Raw genomic sequence first — 20,000 nt, 5'->3', positions numbered from 1 at the left:
GCCCCGCCCCTTCTATTTGTTGGTGTAGATCTTCAGTTATAATGTTTTCACAAACACACACACACACACACACACATCATCTGGAGTGGTAGTAGAACACACGGGTGTGATATGAGGCACAGCTTTTCAACGTCTGTTTCTTTTTTTATAATAATTCAGTATCAGTTGCCAAAGCAATTAGCATAAATATGAAGGAGGGAATACGATTATTAGCCAAGTTGCTAATCAGAAACAAAGCAGGAGAAATATGATAGAGAAATAGTTTCACAGTGTCTCTCTCTCTCTCTCTCTCTCTCTCTCTCTCTCTGTCTCGCTCTCTCTCTCTCTCTCTCTCTCTCTCTCTCTCTGTCTCGCTCTCTCTTTCTCTCTCTCTCTCTCTCCTGCTCTCTAATTGGTTCTCTTGAAACACACCCGGAGGGGACGCGCGCTCATAAACTCATACATTTATGCACTGCCGTGGTATGTGTGTGTGTGTGTGTGTGTTGTGTTGTGTTCTCGGCTCGGCCTCGGCTCCTCAATCAAACAAAATGGTTTCCGAACATTTTTTTTTTCTGTATGTCCCATTGCTCTCACACCATGTCTTACACGCACACGCGTGTGTGTGTGTGTGTGTGTGTGTGTGTGTGTGTGTATGTGCTGATCGTATAAACTGAACATTTCAGTATTTGAAGATTTACAAAATGAATCCTATTTAGTTCATTTTATTTATTTTAATTGCGTTTTTTTTATCTTCTGTAATTAAATACTTTAAATTAAAAACATTTTATTTATTTATTTAGTTAATTTTTCGTCGATAATAAGCACATTATCGAGGTGGATCCGGATCCTATCAGTTAAAGGTAATCTGTTAATCTTCAGTCTAATTTTGTTTATATTCATAGAAGACAAATAATAATAATAATAATAATAATAATAATAATAATAACAATAATAATATTAACAATAATAAATAAAATCAAAACCATCAAACAAATGTGACTAAAAATGTTTTATTCTAATTCAGAGGTTTAAACAAATGCATTATTGTGCAGTTTGAAAGAAAAATTAAAATTGCTAAAAAAAAAAACCCTGATAGAATAAAAAAATAATATGAAAATAATTAACATCCAATATCAAACAAATATCACAAAATAATCCTGATTATCATTTTACCTGTTATCATTATCATCATCATTATATAGAAAAACAGGGTTCCTCAAAGGTTCCTCATGGGTTCCTCATGGGTTCTCTGGGTTCTCATCTTCCTCTAAAGGTTCTGCTTGGAGTCGTCTCTGTTCTGGTGCTCACCTTTACCCAGAACCTGCAAACTGGAGCGAACTGTAGAACTCATTATCATGATGCAGTCTCTAAAAATAAAACTTTAGAGGGTTCTTTGGTGGATTAAGGGATTTTAGTTTCATAACAGGGTTCTACATGGAACCGTTACGGAAACCATTAAGGGACAACTGGAGAACCCTTAAATATAGATGTAAGGCTAGATTCACATGCTCAGAGTGCATAATGTAATAATGTGGAAAAGAACGAAGGAGCATCTATCTATCTATCCATCTATCTATCTATCTATCTATCTATCTATCTATCTATCTATTTTAACTCTTTACATTTTTTATTTTCTTTTATTTTCTCCCTACACACCACACTGTTTAATCCAGTTTTTTTATTCCTCTTTAATTTCACCACATTTTGTAACCGAAGCCTTGGAGATGGAATTGCGTCGTTATTTGTCACGGCAGTCCGATGAAGCGTGCTGAAACGAATTTAACATTGAGAGGAAGAAAAATCGAGATAGAGAGAGAGACAGAGAGAGACAGACAGAGAGGGAGAGACAGACAGACAGATAGTGAGAGAGAGAGACAGACAGATAGAGAGACAGAAAGATAGTGAGAGAGAGAGACAGACAGAGAGAGACAGACAGATAGAGAGAGAGACAGAGAGAGAGATAGTAAGAAAGAGACAGACAGACAGAGAGAGAGAGAGAGACAGAGAGAGAGAGAGAGAGAGAGAGAGACGATGCTCTTCTGTATATAGTGAAACTCTAGAAGGAGTGAACTGTGTGTCAAGGTGGGCTGCTTTTGTGTTTTACCCGCCAACAGCTGCAGAGTGTGTGTGTGTGTGTGCGTGTGTGTGAGTGTGAGAGAGAGCAAAAGAGAGAGAGAAAGAGGGAGGTCCTCATACGCCAAGTGGCTGGAATGGAATTAAAGCCCTGCCTTTGGCTCCGCCCCCCACGTGAATGACATTCCAGCCGTCCAATCAGAAGGCTCAGGGGCGGCGATGCATAACGGAGGCTCGGATTGTGAGCTGCAAACTCGGCAGTGTGTGTGCAGCCTCTGTCGCGTTCACACACCGAGAGACGGATAGAGAGAGAGAGAGAGAGAGAGACAGCGAGATAAACGGAGAGACTGAGAGAGAGACAAACACCGTGATGAGAATTTAAACAACAACAATAACAACAACAACAACAAACAGCTTGTCTTTCATTTTTTTCGTTCTTTTTTTATTCTTCATCATTTTTTTTTTCGTTTCCCAAAAGACGACTTCCGTGTGATTTACCTTTTGCTGAATTTTTTTCTCCGCCGGACGATACGAGATACGAGTCTTTGCATTTTTGCATCCGTGTGCATGTGTGTGTGTGTGTGTGTGTGTGCACGCGCACAAGACAAGTGTGTGTGAGTGTGAGTGTGTGTGCGTGTGTGTGCGTGGAATGAGAAGAGGACGTTAAGTGATCTCGGCTGGGTCTTGATGAGCCGCCGCAGCCCTGGAGTGGGGGGTTCGCTTTAACCCTTCAGGTCACTGCTGGAGGAGTCCCGATTCAGGTACCGCACTCGTTTATTTCCCCCTCTTCTCTTCTTCTATCCATCTTTTTTTATTATTATTATTATTATTTCTCTTTCTCTTTATGCACATCTGTCTCTCGTTCTCTCTTTACATCTGTGCTGCATTGTTGCTGCATGTCCACTATCTTGTTCTTCCTCTCTCACTCTGTCTCATCCTTCTTTCTTTTTCCCTTTCTTTCCTTTCTCCTTTCTATCCTTCTTTTTTTCTTTCTTTCTCTGTCTGTTTTCTCAAAACACCTTATATCGTTGTGTCAGTGTGTGTGTGTGTGTGTGTGTGTGAGTGTGTGTTGCTTTGCGCGCGCGTCTCCGTGCACCGAATCCTCTCCAAGCCCGAGGCTCAAATTAGACCTCTCTTCTTCATCCCTCTTTTCTTTCACTCCCATCTTTTCTTTTCTGTTTGATTTAAAAACCTAATTTTTTTTTAATTGACTTGTTTTTTTTTTGCTTTCACGCCACATCCTAAAACTCAAGATTGCTTCTGAGACTTTACAACTCATTCAGAAAGATTTTGCATCTTTCTGTTCATCTTTCCATCATTCCATCTTTCCCTTCTCTCCCTCGTTCCCTCACTCTCTGCACCGATGCCTCTCCACAATGGTCACTTACGGTGCGGCTAATTGGAAACAGCACCGGTTTCGGAAGCTCTCGCACGCTCCGTTACCTTCGGAAGTGAAGCGCTCGGAATGCTCACACACACACTGTCACACACCCACAGTCAGTCTCACACACACACACACACACACACACACACACTTGTACATGAACGGCTGAAAAATGAGATCTACCTCGAGTGTGTTTGGAGACCTGAGATGAGAGCTGTGATGGAATTTTTTCTTGTTGTGTGTTTTACAGTGTAAAAATTTTTTAGCATGAGTGTGTGTGTGTGTGTGTGTGTGTGTGTGTGTGTGTGTGTAGTCAGGCTCGGTTAAAATCGTACTGTAACGCAAACCTTCAGTGTGTGTAATGTTAAACACGTGCAGCTTTAGAGAGACAGACAGACAGAGAGACAGAGAGATGGAGGGATGTGAAGAAAAAATGTAGCCGTATTGCGTTTCAGAACTGTGTGTCGACTCCCTTGACCCCGGGCCTGTGTGTGTGTGTGTGTGTGTGTGTGTGTGTGTGTGTGCGCGCACTGCACTCTGAATCTCTTATTTTCGGGCCAAAAGGGAAATAAATGGTTCCCACTGAATAACAGAAAAATGAGTGACAAAGCAGGAAAATTACTCTTTCTCTCTCTCTCTCTCTCTCTCTCTCTCTCTCGTAAATCTGTCTTTCATTCTTTATTTCCTTTTATTCCTTCTTTCTTAATACCTTTTATTATCTTCAGTTTCATAGCGAAAATAAAAGCGAGTGAGGAAAGCAGAGGCGGAAAAACCGTTCGCTCTTCTCCTCAATTTCTTTCTTTCCTATCCTTTCTTTCCTCTTTTTATTTTACATCAATTCTAAATTCTTTCATTTTTCTCCCTCTTTTTTTCTTTCATAATACTACGAATTCCGAGAGATGATACCATCGTGATTAAAGGAAGCTGAAATTGTGATTTTTTTTTTTTTTTCGTAAGAATTCAGGTACCAGGAGAGAATTTGTTCTTCTCTTCTTGTTCTTTTTTTTAATCAATCTTTCCCTTCATTCCATTCTTTCCTAAGTTTTTTCTTCTGTCCTTCTTTCTTTCTTGTTCTTTCTATTTTTTTACTCTCTCCGTCTGCGCTGTGTAAAACAAATGTACCAGTTAAATTCCTCCTTTTCTTCTGTTCTCTTTTTCTCTTCATCTCTTTACAAACGGAGTGATCTCCTAGCAACCTCTCCTCCGTTTCTCCCATTTCTTTCTCCGTGTGTGTGTGTGTCTGTGTGTGTGTTTGTGTGTTAGTGCAGAACTGACTTTGTGTGTGTGTGTGTTTGTATGTGTGTGTGAACTCTTAGTGACGGTGAGCGTCTCGGCCACATCGCTGTAATGTCGGTTGATTTACGGGCCTTGAGACGGACGAGTTCATGCTGCAGTGTGTGTGTGTGTGTGTGTGTGTGTGTGTGTGTGTGTGTGTGGGTTTAGAGCCAGCTTGGCCAGGTGGAGTCTCTCAGGTTCTCGTTTATACACTGCGAGGTTCATATTTAATTCATGGAGGGGAAGATTGGCTCGGGACAAGCGGCTCCAAAACACCAAAATGTTGAAAATCAAATCAAATAAAATAAAAAGTGAGAAGTCAGAAGTGCAGCTCACACACACACACACACACACACACACACACACACACCAGACACCGAGTGTGTAATGATAATAATAATAATTTAATAAATAGTGTGAACACATGAGCAAAGTCGTCTATTATCATTTCTTTTCTCTTTATTTTCTGTCTCTCTCTCTCTTTGTACACACCTGAGACACATAAATAAAACACACCAGGCCTATAGACATGAGAAAACACACACACACACACACACACACACACAGAGAGAGAGAGAGAGAGAGAGAGAGAGAGAGAGAGGCAGAGAGACAGAGGGAAAGAAAGCGAAGTGTGTAAGATGGATGAAGTGTGTGAGTAAGTGGCCCTTATCTCAATGTGTGTCCTGATGAGCCCAATCTGTCTGTCTCTCTCTCTCTCTCTCTCTCTCTCTCTCTCCCTCCCTTCCTCTGTGTTTGTGTTTATAAATACATTTTATAAACAAATTGATAGAATTTTATAAAAATACAATAAAATAAAAACAGTAAAAATAAAAAACAGAAATATATAAATAATAAGTCATATTTCTAAAGATGCAGTATTTTATTTTCACTTTCAGAAAGTTAAATAAATAAAACTTAAAACCTTAATTTTATTTAAAATAAAATTAAACTGAGGTTTAAACTGTAGTTTAATATAAAAAAAATAGTTTTTTTTAAATATATTGTAGCTTTTTCTGCTAGTGTTTCTTTTTTACTCATAATGCTGTGATGTGATGTAAATATAAATAAATGTGGTTATTTTAAAACCTACGTAGAAATACTGTTAAACGTTATTTAATCAATACTTAGTGAAAAAAACTATTAATAATAAATGTCAAATGAAAATGTCATTTTTTAAAAAATAATTTATGTAAAGACTGATATGATGTGTTTATATTTTAAAAAATACAGGCAGGTCTGAAATGTCAGAACGCATTAGTGCACTAAGGTGTTAATAAATAAACATCGGCAAAGTCGCATAATTTAATTTAAAAATCTTTATTACGTTTTCTAATTTTAATGTCCTCTGTGTAATTTGTTATATTTTATCACTGTGCTGATATTTTCTTTAGGCTTTGCAAAATGTTTTTTGGCATTTAATTAAGTGTGTGCGCGTGTGTGTGCGTGTGTGTGTGTGTGTTTGATTGTGACTCTTTGGCTCTGAGCCAGAGGTAATGAAGTTTGAAACTTCGTCATAAATCTCTGTCTGAATTAAGAGCTCGCTTTATACACACACACACACACACACACACACGCACAGTGTTTTTTACAGTTGCGTATAAGCCTCCAGCACTTTGATGTGATATATTATAAATCATTTGTTATGTAGCGCCGCATCACTCATACAACACTCTCACTTCCTTCACTCTTTATTCATATATGTTTATATATGTTTATAGATATACATATTTTATTGAGTAAATTAGTATTTTATATGGGAAAACATTTGGAAATTTGCTTATACACGTATATTTAAATGCACAGTAACGCACATAATGAGTGACGTCAGTATATGAGTGTTAAGATCCCGACGTTTAGCTGCATGTAAATATAAAATTCAGAGAGGGTGCCAATACTTTTTGCATGCGCATATACTGCAGTGTAGTGAACAGTATCACTGCTGATTATTTAAAATTCTTTCCAGACGTATTGATATTCAATATTTGTCCTGTTTGTACATATGCATTAAAATAAAATAATAAATAAAATAAAATAAATTAAAAATAAAATCCAGGGTAAAAATTTCCACAAATCGGACCAGGATAAAGCGCTTACTAAAAGTGAGTGAAGATCAAATAAATAAATAAATAAATGAATAAATAAAACATCTACAGTAAAAAACCTAGTCAGAAAGAGATCCTGTGTGTTTAAAATATGAAATCAAATAAAGTGAATAAAATTGACTTAAATTACATTTAATTAAATTTTAAAATGTAAAAAAAAAATTATTTCATACCAAGTGGGAAGAAAGAGGATATCCTGTGCATTAAAATATTATATAAAATAAAATTAAAATAAATAAACATGCATTACAAAATTAAATTGCATTAAATTAAATAAAAAATAAAAAATAATTTCATACTAAGAGACGAAAAAAGAGGAAAAGGCTGTAAGACTGAAGAATAATAAGAAGAGATAATCAGCATTTTATTACTTTTATTACTTTTTTATTACTTTTCTTTCTTTTTTTTTCTATAAATCTATTTGTAGTATAATCATTTTGCATAGAAATTAATTTAGTTGTTTTTTTTTTCTCCGTAATGAATCTGATTTCTCGTCAGCATTAGCACTCGTTGAGTGTGTGAAGGGTTCTGCGACTGTTCCTCGGAGCGCGCAACCGTTAGATTGTACGCAGAACACGTAGAACACGTAGAACCCTTTAGCGTGCTAAGAACCCAAGGAACCTTTAAAGAACCTTTTCTCAAAGAGCATACACTGTAAATGTTCTCTGAATAGTGTGTGTGTGTGTGTGTGTGTGTGTGTGTGTGTGTTACCTGCCGTCTGCTGGAAGATGAAGTGTGTGTTCTGTCTGTCCGTTGGGAATTCCACTCTCCGAACTCCAGTGTGTATGCATGTGTGTGTGCGTGTGTGCATGTGTGTGTGTGCGTGTGTGTGTGTGTGTGTTTGTGTGTGTGTGTGTGTGTGTTTTCCTTCTTTCCCACTGAACTCTCTCTCTCTATGCTGAAAAACCTCTTTTTTTTCGTAAACTCCATTTTGTTAGCTGCAGTAATTTATCTCGGGGTTTGTGTTGTGTTTTTATTCCCTCGCTCTGATTTATTGTTTTCTGCTCGTCCTGATTTGTCTCCTGTCGCTGCTACTCGCTACAATAAAATATCAGCAGATGATCCATTTCAGCTCAGCTCAGGTTCGTATTAGCATGAGGAAGGGATTGCAAACTAGGGCACTAGGACCCTGAAGGAGCCGCTGCATGGGGATTTAATTTTTTTTGTTTTGGGGATCTTTATTGCTGTTGTCGACGTGTTGAGCATGTGTCCCAAACCACAATCTCTATTCACTATTATACGGTGGACGTGTCCCAAACCACTCTCTCTATTCACTATTATACAGTGGACGTGTCCCAAACCACAATCTCTATTCACTATTATACAGTGGACGTGTCCCAAACCACACTCTCTATTCACTATTATACAGTGGACGCGTCCAAAACCACTCTCTCAATTCACTATTATACAGTGGACGCGTCCCAAACCACACTCTCTATTCACTATTATACAGTGGATGCGTCCCAAACCACTCTCTCAATTCACTATTATACAGTGGACGTGTCCCAAACCACTCTCTCTATTCATTATTATACAGTGGATGCGTCCCAAACCACACTCTCTATTCACTATTATACAACGGACGTGCCCCAAACCACACTCTCTATTCACTATTATATGGTGGACGCGTCCCAAACCACTCTCTCTATTCACTATTATACAGTGGACGTGTCCCAAACCACACTCTCTATTCACTATTATATGGTGGACGCGTCCCAAACCACTCTCTCTAGTCACTATTATACAGTGGACGTGTCCCAAACCACTCTCTCTATTCACTATTATACAGCGGACGAGTCCCAAACCACACTCTCTATTCACTATTATACGGTGGACGTGTCCCAAACCACACTCTCTATTCACTATTATATGGTGGACGCGTCCCAAACCACTCTCTCTAGTCACTATTATACAGCGGACGAGTTCCAAACCACACTCTCTATTCACTATTATACAGTGGTCGCGTCCCAAACCACACTCTCTATTCACTATTATACAGTGGACGCGTCCCAAACCACACTCTCTATACACTATTATACAGTGGACATGTCCCAAACCACACTCTCTATTCACTATTATACAGTGGACGCGTCCCAAACCACACTCTCTATACACTATTACACAGTGGACGCGTCCCAAACCACACTCTCTATACACTATTACACAGTGGACGCGTCCCAAACCACACTCTCTATTCACTATTATACAGTGGACGCGTCCCAAACCACACTCTCTATTCACTATTATACGGTGGACGTGTCCCAAACCACACTCTCTATTCACTATTATATGGTGGACGCGTCCCAAACCACTCTCTCTAGTCACTATTATACAGCGGACGAGTCCCAAACCACACTCTCTATTCACTATTATACAGCGGACGCGTCCCAAACCACTCTCTCTATTCACTATTATACAGTGGACGTGTCCCAAACCACACTCTCTATTCACTATTATACAGTGGACGCGTCCCAAACCACACTCTCTATTCACTATTAATACAGTGGACGCGTCCCAAACCACACTCTCTATTCACTATTATACAGTGGACGCGTCCCAAACCACACTCTCTATTCACTATTATACAGTGGACGTGTCCCAAACCACACTCTCTATTCACTATTAATACAGTGGACATGTCCCAAACCACACTCTCTATTCACTATTAATACAGTGGATGTGTCCCAAACCACTCTCTCTATTCACTATTATACAGTGGACGCGTCCCAAACCACTCTCTCTATTCACTATTATACAGCGGACGTGTCCCAAACCACACTCTCTATTCACTATTATACAGTGGACGCGTCCCAAACCACACTCTCTATACACTATTACACAGTGGACGCGTCCCAAACCACACTCTCTATACACTATTACACAGTGGACGCGTCCCAAACCACACTCTCTATTCACTATTATACAGTGGACGCGTCCCAAACCACACTCTCTATACACTATTACACAGTGGACGCGTCCCAAACCACACTCTCTATTCACTATTATACGGTGGACGTGTCCCAAACCACACTCTCTATTCACTATTATATGGTGGACGCGTCCCAAACCACTCTCTCTAGTCACTATTATACAGTGGACGCGTCCCAAACCACTCTCTCTATTCACTATTATACAGTGGACGCGTCCCAAACCACACTCTCTATTCACTATTATACAGCGGACGCGTCCCAAACCACTCTCTCTATTCACTATTATACAGTGGACGCGTCCCAAACCACACTCTCTATTCACTATTATACAGTGGACGTGTCCCAAACCACACTCTCTATTCACTATTATACAGTGGACGCGTCCCAAACCACACTCTCTATTCACTATTATACAGTGGACGTGTCCCAAACCACACTCTCTATTCACTATTAATACAGTGGACATGTCCCAAACCACACTCTCTATTCACTATTAATACAGTGGATGTGTCCCAAACCACTCTCTCTATTCACTATTATACAGTGGACGCGTCCCAAACCACTCTCTCTATTCACTATTATACAGCGGACGAGTCCCAAACCACACTCTCTATTCACTATTATACAGTGGACGCGTCCCAAACCACACTCTCTATTCACTATTATATGGTGGACGTGTCCCAAACCACACTCTCTATTCACTATTATACAGTGGACACGTCCCAAACCACTCTCTCTATTCTCTATTATACAGCGGACGTGTCCCAAACCACACTCTCTATTCACTATTATACAGCGGACGCGTCCCAAACCACACTCTCTATTCACTATTATACAGCGGACGCGTCCCAAACCACTCTCTCTATTCACTATTAATACAGTGGACGCGTCCCAAACCTACACTAACCCCACCCCTCACTTCATGTCACTCGTTCCCGTGTACTCTCTACACCTACATTAGACTTGAAGCTGAAAGTGGCTCAGATCAGATTTTTCACAAAAAAACAAACCAAATCTGATGTGTTTCACATTTAAATGAATCCAGTGCAGATCTGATGTGTGCCACTGGAAACTGTCTGAGCAGAAATGTATACAGGACACATCTGATTTATTTCTTAAATCTGATTTTATTTTATTTTTTTTATTTAGATTGTGGTGTCCTAGGCATGAATCACTGATGTCGAGAATGAATTTAATTTCAATTTTTTGTGTTCACACTGAAATCTGAATCTAATGTTGTTTTAAATGGATTTAAAACCACTTTTTGGGGGAGTTATTTATTTATTTATTCATTTATTTATGTATTTATTTACTTTATTTTGCTTATTTATTTTTATTTAATTGAATTTTAATATTATTTTTTTTATTTTGTATTTTTCTATATAGTTTTTCCAACATGTAAATCAGTGTTTAGTTATTTGTTTTGTTATATGTTTGTCTTTTGCACACGTGAGTCAGTGTAGGAGCATGACTCGCTCAGACTAGTGTCTATTTTATTGTTTTTTTTAAATATTAGATTTATTGATTCAAGCTGTCTGAATAATTAATTTTTTTTTTTATTTTATTTATTTATTTTTGCACGGGTGGATCAGTTTAGTTTTAATCAGGTTCGAGATACCAGTGTATCTAAATCCAAACTTTTGACCACAAGAATCACTTTAATCAGTCAAATTTGCTGTTCATATAGGAGCATTTTTTAATTAATTTTTTTATTTACTTGTTTATTTTGTGGATCAGTTTTATTTCAATCTGGCTCGAGATGCTGGCGTATCTAGTTTCTAATCCAATTAAAATCCAAACGTTTGGACATGTGAGTCACTTAAATCAGATTTTGTCTTGTAATTGTGTGTGTGTGTGTGTGTGTGTGCTGCTTCTTGACGTTGGATATTTTTGACAAAAATTTGATAACAGCATGGAGGAAAATTAGCGTGAATGGGGGTAAGGGGTAGTTCAAGAGAGAGAGAGAGAGAGAGAGAGAGAGAGAGAACCTGAGACGGTGGTAATGAAGAATAATTTTATTCTTGCTGTTGTCTGATTAGATTAGATGTTAACCTTATGTAAAATATCATCTTCAGGTTGGTGGAACTTCCACTTCTATAGCATTGTTACTATAGCAACCAATGTAAAAATCTAATTTGGTCACTTGTAACTCAGAGTAAAAAACAGGATTTAAGAAATAAATCAGATTTGCTGTGTAGTGTGAACGTCCCGATGCTTCATCGTCTCGGTTCCTTTCATGTTCCTCTGTTGCCTTCGGCTGTCTGATTAGAACCCAGGGTTCTGTAAATCTGCTCCGTGACGATGACTGTTCACTCTGTAATCTCGTACCAGCAGTTACATCTGGGACTGAAAACGCTATCTTATATCTGTGTGTGTGTGTGTGTGTGTGTGTGTGTTTTTCACCTCGTTGTGCCTGATTGTGATCCAGGAATTTGCAGAAGGGCGGGGGTGAAGCTTGAAGGAAGTTCTCCTCTTTCTCTTCTCTCTCTCTCTCTCTCTCTCTCTTTCTTTACTCCACGCCGATGTCCAAATTCCTCCAGGTCACTAGAGCACGGAGCTCCGAGTCACTAAAGAACGACAGAGAACAGGAAAGAGAAGGATGGAACAAGTAGAAGGAGAAGAGGAGAATGAAGTGAAGGGAAAAGGAAAGTGGAAAAAGAGTGAGATGAGATAAGGCGAGGAGAGACGAAAGACGAGAAGAGCGGAACGGTGAAGAAAGAAAGGATAGAAATTTGTACAGAGGGATGAATTGAGCAGAGAGGAGTGCAGAAGGATGAAATGATAGAGAATAGGAGAGAAATGTAATGAATGAAAGGATAGAGGAGAAAGATGAGAAGAAGGATGTTAGAGGAAAGTGGAGAAAGAAAGAACAGAGAGAACAGAAAGAACAGAGAGAACAGAACAAAGAGAAAAAGAGTGGGATGTAGAGAAAGAAAGGATATAAGGAGCAGGATTAAGAAGAATTAAAAGAAAAAGTATTAAGTAGAAAAAGACTAGGATGGAGAGATTACAGGAAAGAGAGAGCGAGAGAGAGAAGTGAATAGGAAGCAAGAAGTCGTCTAGAACAGAGAGAAAGATTGGATGAAGAGAGAAGCAGGGAGGAAAGAAAAGCGGAAGAACATGGACAGAGAAAAGGAAGAAAGAAAGGAGAGAAAGATTATAAAAAAGAAAGGATAATGAGATAGAAGATAGAGGAGATGGAGGGAAAGAAGAAGAGGTGAGGAGAAACCCCTCATTTTTCTCATTCACTCTTTCTCTCTCTGTCTCTCTGTATTTTCAGAGTGGAAAATCTGGCTTTATGTGTGTTATATTTGGGGGTTTTTGGTGGTTGTTGTTTGCTTGTTTGTTTGGTTGGTTGGTTGTCCTTTTTCTTCTTTACCTCCCGCTTATTACATCTCTCTCTCTCTCTCTCTCTCTCTCTCTCTCTCTCTCTCTGCTCTTTTTTTAACCAAGTGTTTATTTAAAGCACCTTTTTTTAACCACAAAATTGCTGACTGGAGCACCTTCAATGCAAATATGAAATAAATATATAAATAAATAAATAAACATGCACTTGCGACATGCAGATTGTAAACATAGCAACACAAGCAATGAATCCTAGCTACTGCAGGCTAACTAGCAGGTATTATTATTATTATTACTATTATTATTATTATTATTATTATTGTCAGTAGTAATAACAGCTTTGGAGATAGAAAATTAAAAGTGTATGCGCGACTAGACGATAGTTAAAGTGGAATCACTCTGTCATCAGATACGAATAAACATATGAAGATAACTAACAAATGTGTGATCTGTAGTTATATCGCAACATTAAAATATGTCATTGAAATATCTCTGAAAGTATCGTTAAACTCCTCATATTCACTCATTAACAAGACTAATTTGTTTTATTTGCTTGAGCTGTGAACTGATTGGTCGGGATATTAATAAAAAATGCTTAGTGCGAAAGCGGGATGTTGGGGCTTACCGAAAAAAAAAAAGGTAAATTAGCAAAAATAAAAGCCAAACGTGTGTAATACAGATGAGCTTTATCTTCTGATATGAGTTTTATAATTATGATAATCCTTTAAAAATGTTACGATATTTTTGTGATATTCTCAGAGAGATTAAATTTCAGTATTTAAATGTCCACGATAAGCACGATGTCCACGATAGGCATATTGCACCATATTGTTAGACCATAGCTATCAGAAAATGCTAATTTCCGATTGGTTGGCAGGTGAGTGTTATTTTCTCTGGCATGGTTCCGATCAAAAAATCAAATTACAGCTCCAGATTAACGTTTCTGATACGACATAACCGTATTGGAAGGTAACCGTGACTTCTTTCACATTAAGTTATCCACTGTGCAACAACAATAATAAAAATTAACGACAGATTTACGCAGAAAGGAACGATTTAGAGAAGGTAGCGTGTGGACGCACTGTAGGTAAAGAGATAACCTCCTTAGAGACGTAATCATAGCAACAATCGTAAAAGAGTAGCCCGTTGATATGTTTTGAGGGGGCGGGGCTAGAAAGGTAGCTAAAAAATGATAGAGTTACTGTTTTGATTATGAAGAAGCGAAAATATTTACAAAAGCGCTGCTTGTTTGAGCATCTAAAATGCTAAATTTCAGACTTGTGTGTTATTTTATAATATGAGGAATTTTAATGGACAGTACTGTACTTTATAAACATCAGATCAGTTATTATTAGCTTTCTGCATTTTTCATGACCAGTCTGTTTTTATGTCGGAAGCTCGTGTAATGGCGTCCCATGGATTTTTTTAATTTAGGGAAAATTATTGACATCTGGGTAACCAATTACAGTCAAGCTTTTATGCTGTCAACACATGTCATCATCACACATGATCAAATCCTGTCTGAAGAGTTTAATTTACGCATCATGTTTGCTGAAAGCGTCTCGGGTTTTGTTCTGGATCTTGTGTAATTACAGCACTGTGATGCAAATGACACAAAATGTCCAGAACAAAGTGTCTGAATTTATTTTTTAAAAAAAGAAGAAGAATTTGTTACTCTACAGTACTGTGCCTCTGGCTATTCAGAGTTCTATCTCTTCACACACACACACACGCGACACACACACACACACACGGTTTCTCGACCAGCATTTGAATTCTGCAGTGCTCCCACTGGGCCGAACTCAGAAACAGGACACAGACTAAGAGAACTTAAACATTTCTCTCTCGACTGAAAAAAGCAGCATCTGTCCAGCATACACAACATCGAGAGAGAGAGAGAGAGAGAGAGAGAGGAAGAGAGAGGGAGAGAAAGAGAGAGAGGAAGAGAGAGAGTTAAACATTTCTGTCAGACTAGCCTTACACTAAAGCTAAATATTTCTGTCAGACTAGCCTTACGCTAAACTTAAAACATTTCTGTCAGACTAGCCTTATGGTAATATCAAACATTTCTGTCAGACTAGCCTTACGCTAAAGCTAATTATTCTGTCAGACTAGCTTTATGCTAAAGTCAAACATTTCTGTCAGACTAGCTTTACGCTAAAGCTAAGTATTCTGTCAGACTAGCTTTATGGTAAAGTCAAACATTCCTGTCAGACTAGCCTTACACTAAAGCTAAATATTCCTGTCAGACTAGCCTTGCGCTAAAATCAAACATTTCTGTCAGTCTAGCCTTACGCTAAACTTAAACATTTCTGTCAGACTAGCCTTATACTAAACTTAAACATTTCTGTCAAACTAGCCTTACGCTAAACTTAAACATTTCTTTCAGACTAGCCTTAACTAATGCCTTATGTTAAAACAAAAGGTTTCTGTCAATATTAATGAATAAAAATTGATAAAATTATAGTAAATGTTTTTGCAGAACCAGTCGTGGGTAAAGTTTATACTTTTCTATCATCTAGACTTACACTAAATCTTTTGTCAGGCTAGCTTTATGCTAAAGTTGCAGGTTTCTCTCACACTGACTTTAAAGGTTTCAGTCTTACAATTACCCGCCTTTTGTGAAAGGTTTTTGCTGACTAGAGTTAGCTAAAGGTGAATGTTTATGTTTAGCCCTAGCTAAGGCCTTTTGTTAGTATTAATTAGTAAAAACTGCTGAAACGCTAACAGAGACGGAAATCCGCAATGATGTCACTGTTTGGATGTTAGAAATTAAATGTCATGAGAGAGAAAAAGGAAGGTGGCTATTAACTCGCCACGAGTATTTTCTGACTCAAACAAAATGATGTCACAGGACATTCACAGCAAAAAAAAAAAAAGTGGTGGACTGCTAATTCGCTCTGTGCAGGATCACGATAACTGAGTGCGACTTCATAAACTGAGGAAGTTGAGGATGTGGTAATTATAACCTGTGGGAGCTGTTTGGTTCCGAACGCAAACGCTTGAGTTAACACGTCACCCACGCAAATAAAAAAGAAAATGGCCGCTCGCTAATGAGGAGTAAGTGCAGAAAAAAGAAAAGGCTAAAGCGGAAAGACATGTAGCTTGTTTTGTAGAGAGCAGGGTGGAGCGCCTAGCCTGGCTCAAACCTCACACCCACGCTTTACCACACACACACACACACACACAGAGAGAGAGAGAGAGAGAGAGGAAAATACGGAGGGAAAGAAATAGCTAGAATAGCAAAAACACACACACAGAGAAAAACACACACGGTTGCTCAGCAGCATTATGCATGTCAGGCAATAAATATATTTCCATTAGTCTGAGGTAAATAACTGCTCTAAAGGGGTGTGTGTGTGTGTGTGTGTGTGTGTGTGTGTGAGTGTGATTGAGAATGAATAAAAAAATTGTGAGTGAAAATGGATTGGCGCCACACACACGGCATAAATATTATGTTGTGTAATTACATTTCTGGCTTTGTATGTGTGTGTGTATACAAAAAGAGAAAGGGCTAAAGCCTCAGTGTGTGTGTGTGTGTGTGTGTGTGTGTGTGAGAGAGAGAGAGAGAGAAATAGAGAGAGAAAGAGAGAGAGATCGTCGCCCCTCCCCCTCTCGTCTCCTCTCAGTTCTCACCTCATTTCAAACTAAACGCTCTAAATCAGGCAGGCATGTAACACGGTTTCATTTACACGCCGCTCTCACCCTCTCAAGGTTATTCGCCTGCAACACGTTTTCCCTCTATAGTCAGCACATTAGCACACAAACACGCGCACGCACACGCATCCATTACCATAATAACACGCAAATCCGTCTCGCACGGCCGACACAAAGCACGTATCCTGCCTCAGCCGAGCCCGCCATTAATTACACCGCGTCTGAATGTAGAACGGGGTCCTTTAGATCCGCCGTAATAGCAAAATAACGGCCAATAAAGTGGCGTGAGAGTGTGTGTGTGTACTGGTGTAATAACACACTGCTACTATAAGCAAGCGCTAATATTCACGATACACAATGGACTCGAGAGTTATTTAGTCCATTCACACTACTGAGGGAACTTCATGGTCAGTAAACAGACACACTAGCTTATATTAAACCCAAATAACTTCCCTTAGACTAGCATAATAAATACTTTCTATTGAGTTAGCTTAATGATAACTAGCCACTAGCATTATAAGTTTCTTTTACACTAGCTTATGCTAAAACCAAATATTTCTCTCAGACCATCGTTACATTTAAGGTAAATAATAAAAAATATGTTCTTAAAATTAGCATTCTGTAAAAGCTTAATGTTTCTTTAGCATTATTCCAAAACTAAATGTGTCTCTATGTTAAAGCTATATGTTTTGTCCTGACTAGCATTATGCTAAAGCTAATTGACACTTTTATTTAGTATCAAATTAGCTAAAATAAAAAATTTATTTCAGGCACACTTGTTAAGAAATCTTAAATAAATATAACATTTCTATCAAACTAGCCTCTAAGACTATTCATATTAGACTAGCTTTATGCTGTATGAATGTTCCTATTGGACTAGCTTTACATTAAACATGAATTTTTTTTTGACTAACTTAAGGCTAAAGATAAATGTTTTTGCTCAGATTAGCCTCTCAGAATGTTGCTATTGGATTAGCTGTTTGCTGAAGTTAAACGTTTCAAAACACATTGGCTAGTTTGGCTAGTTTAGGACAAACTAGCTTCTAAGAATGTTCCAGTTGGATGACGCTAAGGGTAAATGTTTTGAAGAATTTACGCTAAGATTTAAACTGTTAAACTAGTTTCTCAGAATGTCCGTAATGCTAACAATAAATGTTTCAGTCAAACTAGCCTCGTACTAAAACAGAACAGTTCTCCAACTAGCCTCCTGCCAAATCCTAAAACTAAATTCTTTGTGGCTTTTGTACTTCTGAATAAAGTTGATCCTCTCATCCCTTTGAAGGGACACAGGCTTGTCTCGACTCTTTCCGAATCCCTCGTTTTTCAGCTAGAAAGAAGAAAGTAGCACACTGTAATGATGCTGACAGCAATGCGAGTGCCAAGTCCAAATCGCACTCTGGCAGTGAGCACTGTGATCGGGCCCATGGGACCAACGAGCGGGATGGAGGCATGACGGGATGACAAATGTTTGTGTGTGGAAGATAGAAGAAAAGGGAGATGGGAGAGAGAGAGAGAGACAGAGAGAAAATGCGAGGGAGGGAAGGAGTCTCTCCTATAGTGCATTTGAAGTATGTAGGTTCCCCTATAGAAATCTCTCAGTGTATCTCGGCTTTTAGCTTCTCCGAAGGTGATGAAACATTTTGGGCTCAAGACTTGGGGGTGGAAATGTGTGTGTGTGTGTGTGTGTTTGTGTGTGAGAGAGAGAGAGAAAGAGAGAAAGAGCAGTTTGACGACAGAAGACAGTGGGAAAGAAAATTCCACAGAAAATAGAGAGCAAGACAGAAAAAAACAACAAAAGACAAAAATAAGAAGGACAGCACAGAGAGAATGAGTGAAAAAAGAGAGAGAATAAAAAGAAGTGAGAGAATGGACAGTGAATTGAAGGATCGGGTTATTTTTAATCCTACAATTAGCGTAACAGATATCTGAAGCTCAGTTCCCATCTCAGATTAGCCTCAGTGTGTCTTATCTCATCCACACAAAGACCTACAGTACAGAGAGAGAGGGAGAGAGAGAGAGAACGCTAACACTCATCGTCATAAACATTTTACAGACCTGTTAAAGTCCATTTACGTTTTTACACACTTAAATTTAGCCAGCTGGGCTTGTACTTACACCACAGGTAGAGATTTATATTAAATACGCAAATAATTGACAGTTACAATTAAATTAAGGACCCCTGGGACTAGCGTTATGCTAAAGACTATATTACTGAGATAAATTTTATGCTAAATCCTTGAAAAAAAGTCTTCTGAAAGTAGCTGTCTGTTACCTGTAAATCGTTCTGTTAAATGAACTGACGTTAAATGAAATTTATGCGTAGGTTTCTCTCAAAACAAAGCTAGCGTTATGCTAAAACTAGACATTTCTGTCAGACTAGCTTACACTAAAATAAATCTTTCTCTAGCCGTAGATTAATATCAGAGGTTTCTGTCAGACTAGCTAAAATTGAACATTTCTGTCATGCTAGCTGGATTTAAAACTGGACATTTTTCTCAGACTAGCCATATGACAAAAATACTAAACGTGTTGTTTAACTAGCCTTGTGCTAAAGTTAGACATTTCTGTCAGATTAGCCTAACGCTAATTCAAATGTTCCTTTCCTATTCTCATGGTAGTAGCAAATGTTTCCCTCTAGCTAGCTTTATGCTAAAACTAGACATTTTTCCTCAGACGAACCTTACGCTAGAACTAAACATTTCTGTGGAACTAAACTTATCGTAAAGGTGCTGTATGTGTATGTTTCTCTCAGACCAGCCACATGCTAGGACAAAACACTTCTGTGAAGCTAATCTTACACTGAAGGTAAATATTTCTCTCAGTCTGGCCCTGATGCTAGCTACATGTTAAAATTACATATTTCTATCACACTAGCTGTACGCTAATATTTCTCTCAGACTAGCCATTTTCGCCATTTATGCGAAAGATAAATCTTTCCCTCAGAATAGCCTTATGCTAAAACTACCACTTCTTTTTTTTTTTTTTTATCAGACTAGCATCACTCTAGAGATACACACTTCTCTCAGACTAGCCTTAAGCTAAATCTGAACATTTCTAAGAAACTAGTGCTATACACTGTATGTTTCTTTCAGAGTAGCCACTGGTTATATGCAAATCTTTCTCCAAGAATAGCTTTATGCTAAAACGACCTCATTTTATCAGACTAGCATCACTTTAGAGATTAAATGTTTTTTCTCTTTCTTTCCTATGCTAAAATGTACTTTTATCTGAGACTAGCCTAGAGAAAACTATTTC

At 38.4% G+C, this 20,000-nt stretch overlaps 1 protein-coding gene across 16 annotated transcripts in view; it reads left to right on the top strand.

Annotated features, from left to right (window-relative positions):
• The window catches only part of tenm3 (teneurin transmembrane protein 3), a 758,992-nt gene that overhangs the window by 511,702 nt on the left and 227,290 nt on the right, over positions 1-20,000 (top strand). For 2 of the 16 annotated variants that reach the window (XM_053232309.1, XM_053232308.1), the window contains exon 1: positions 2,252-2,813. The exons of the other annotated variants lie outside the window; for them this stretch is intronic. The gene's annotated coding sequence lies outside the window, so the exon portion shown is untranslated. Of the gene's footprint in view, positions 1-2,251; positions 2,814-20,000 lie in introns of those variants that run through there. 16 annotated transcript variants of the gene reach the window in all.

Source organism: Pangasianodon hypophthalmus, chromosome 3 (genome assembly GCF_027358585.1).
Source record: "Pangasianodon hypophthalmus isolate fPanHyp1 chromosome 3, fPanHyp1.pri, whole genome shotgun sequence".
Taxonomy (NCBI): Eukaryota; Metazoa; Chordata; class Actinopteri; order Siluriformes; family Pangasiidae; genus Pangasianodon; species Pangasianodon hypophthalmus.
This window is presented reverse-complemented; position numbering and strand designations above follow the sequence as displayed.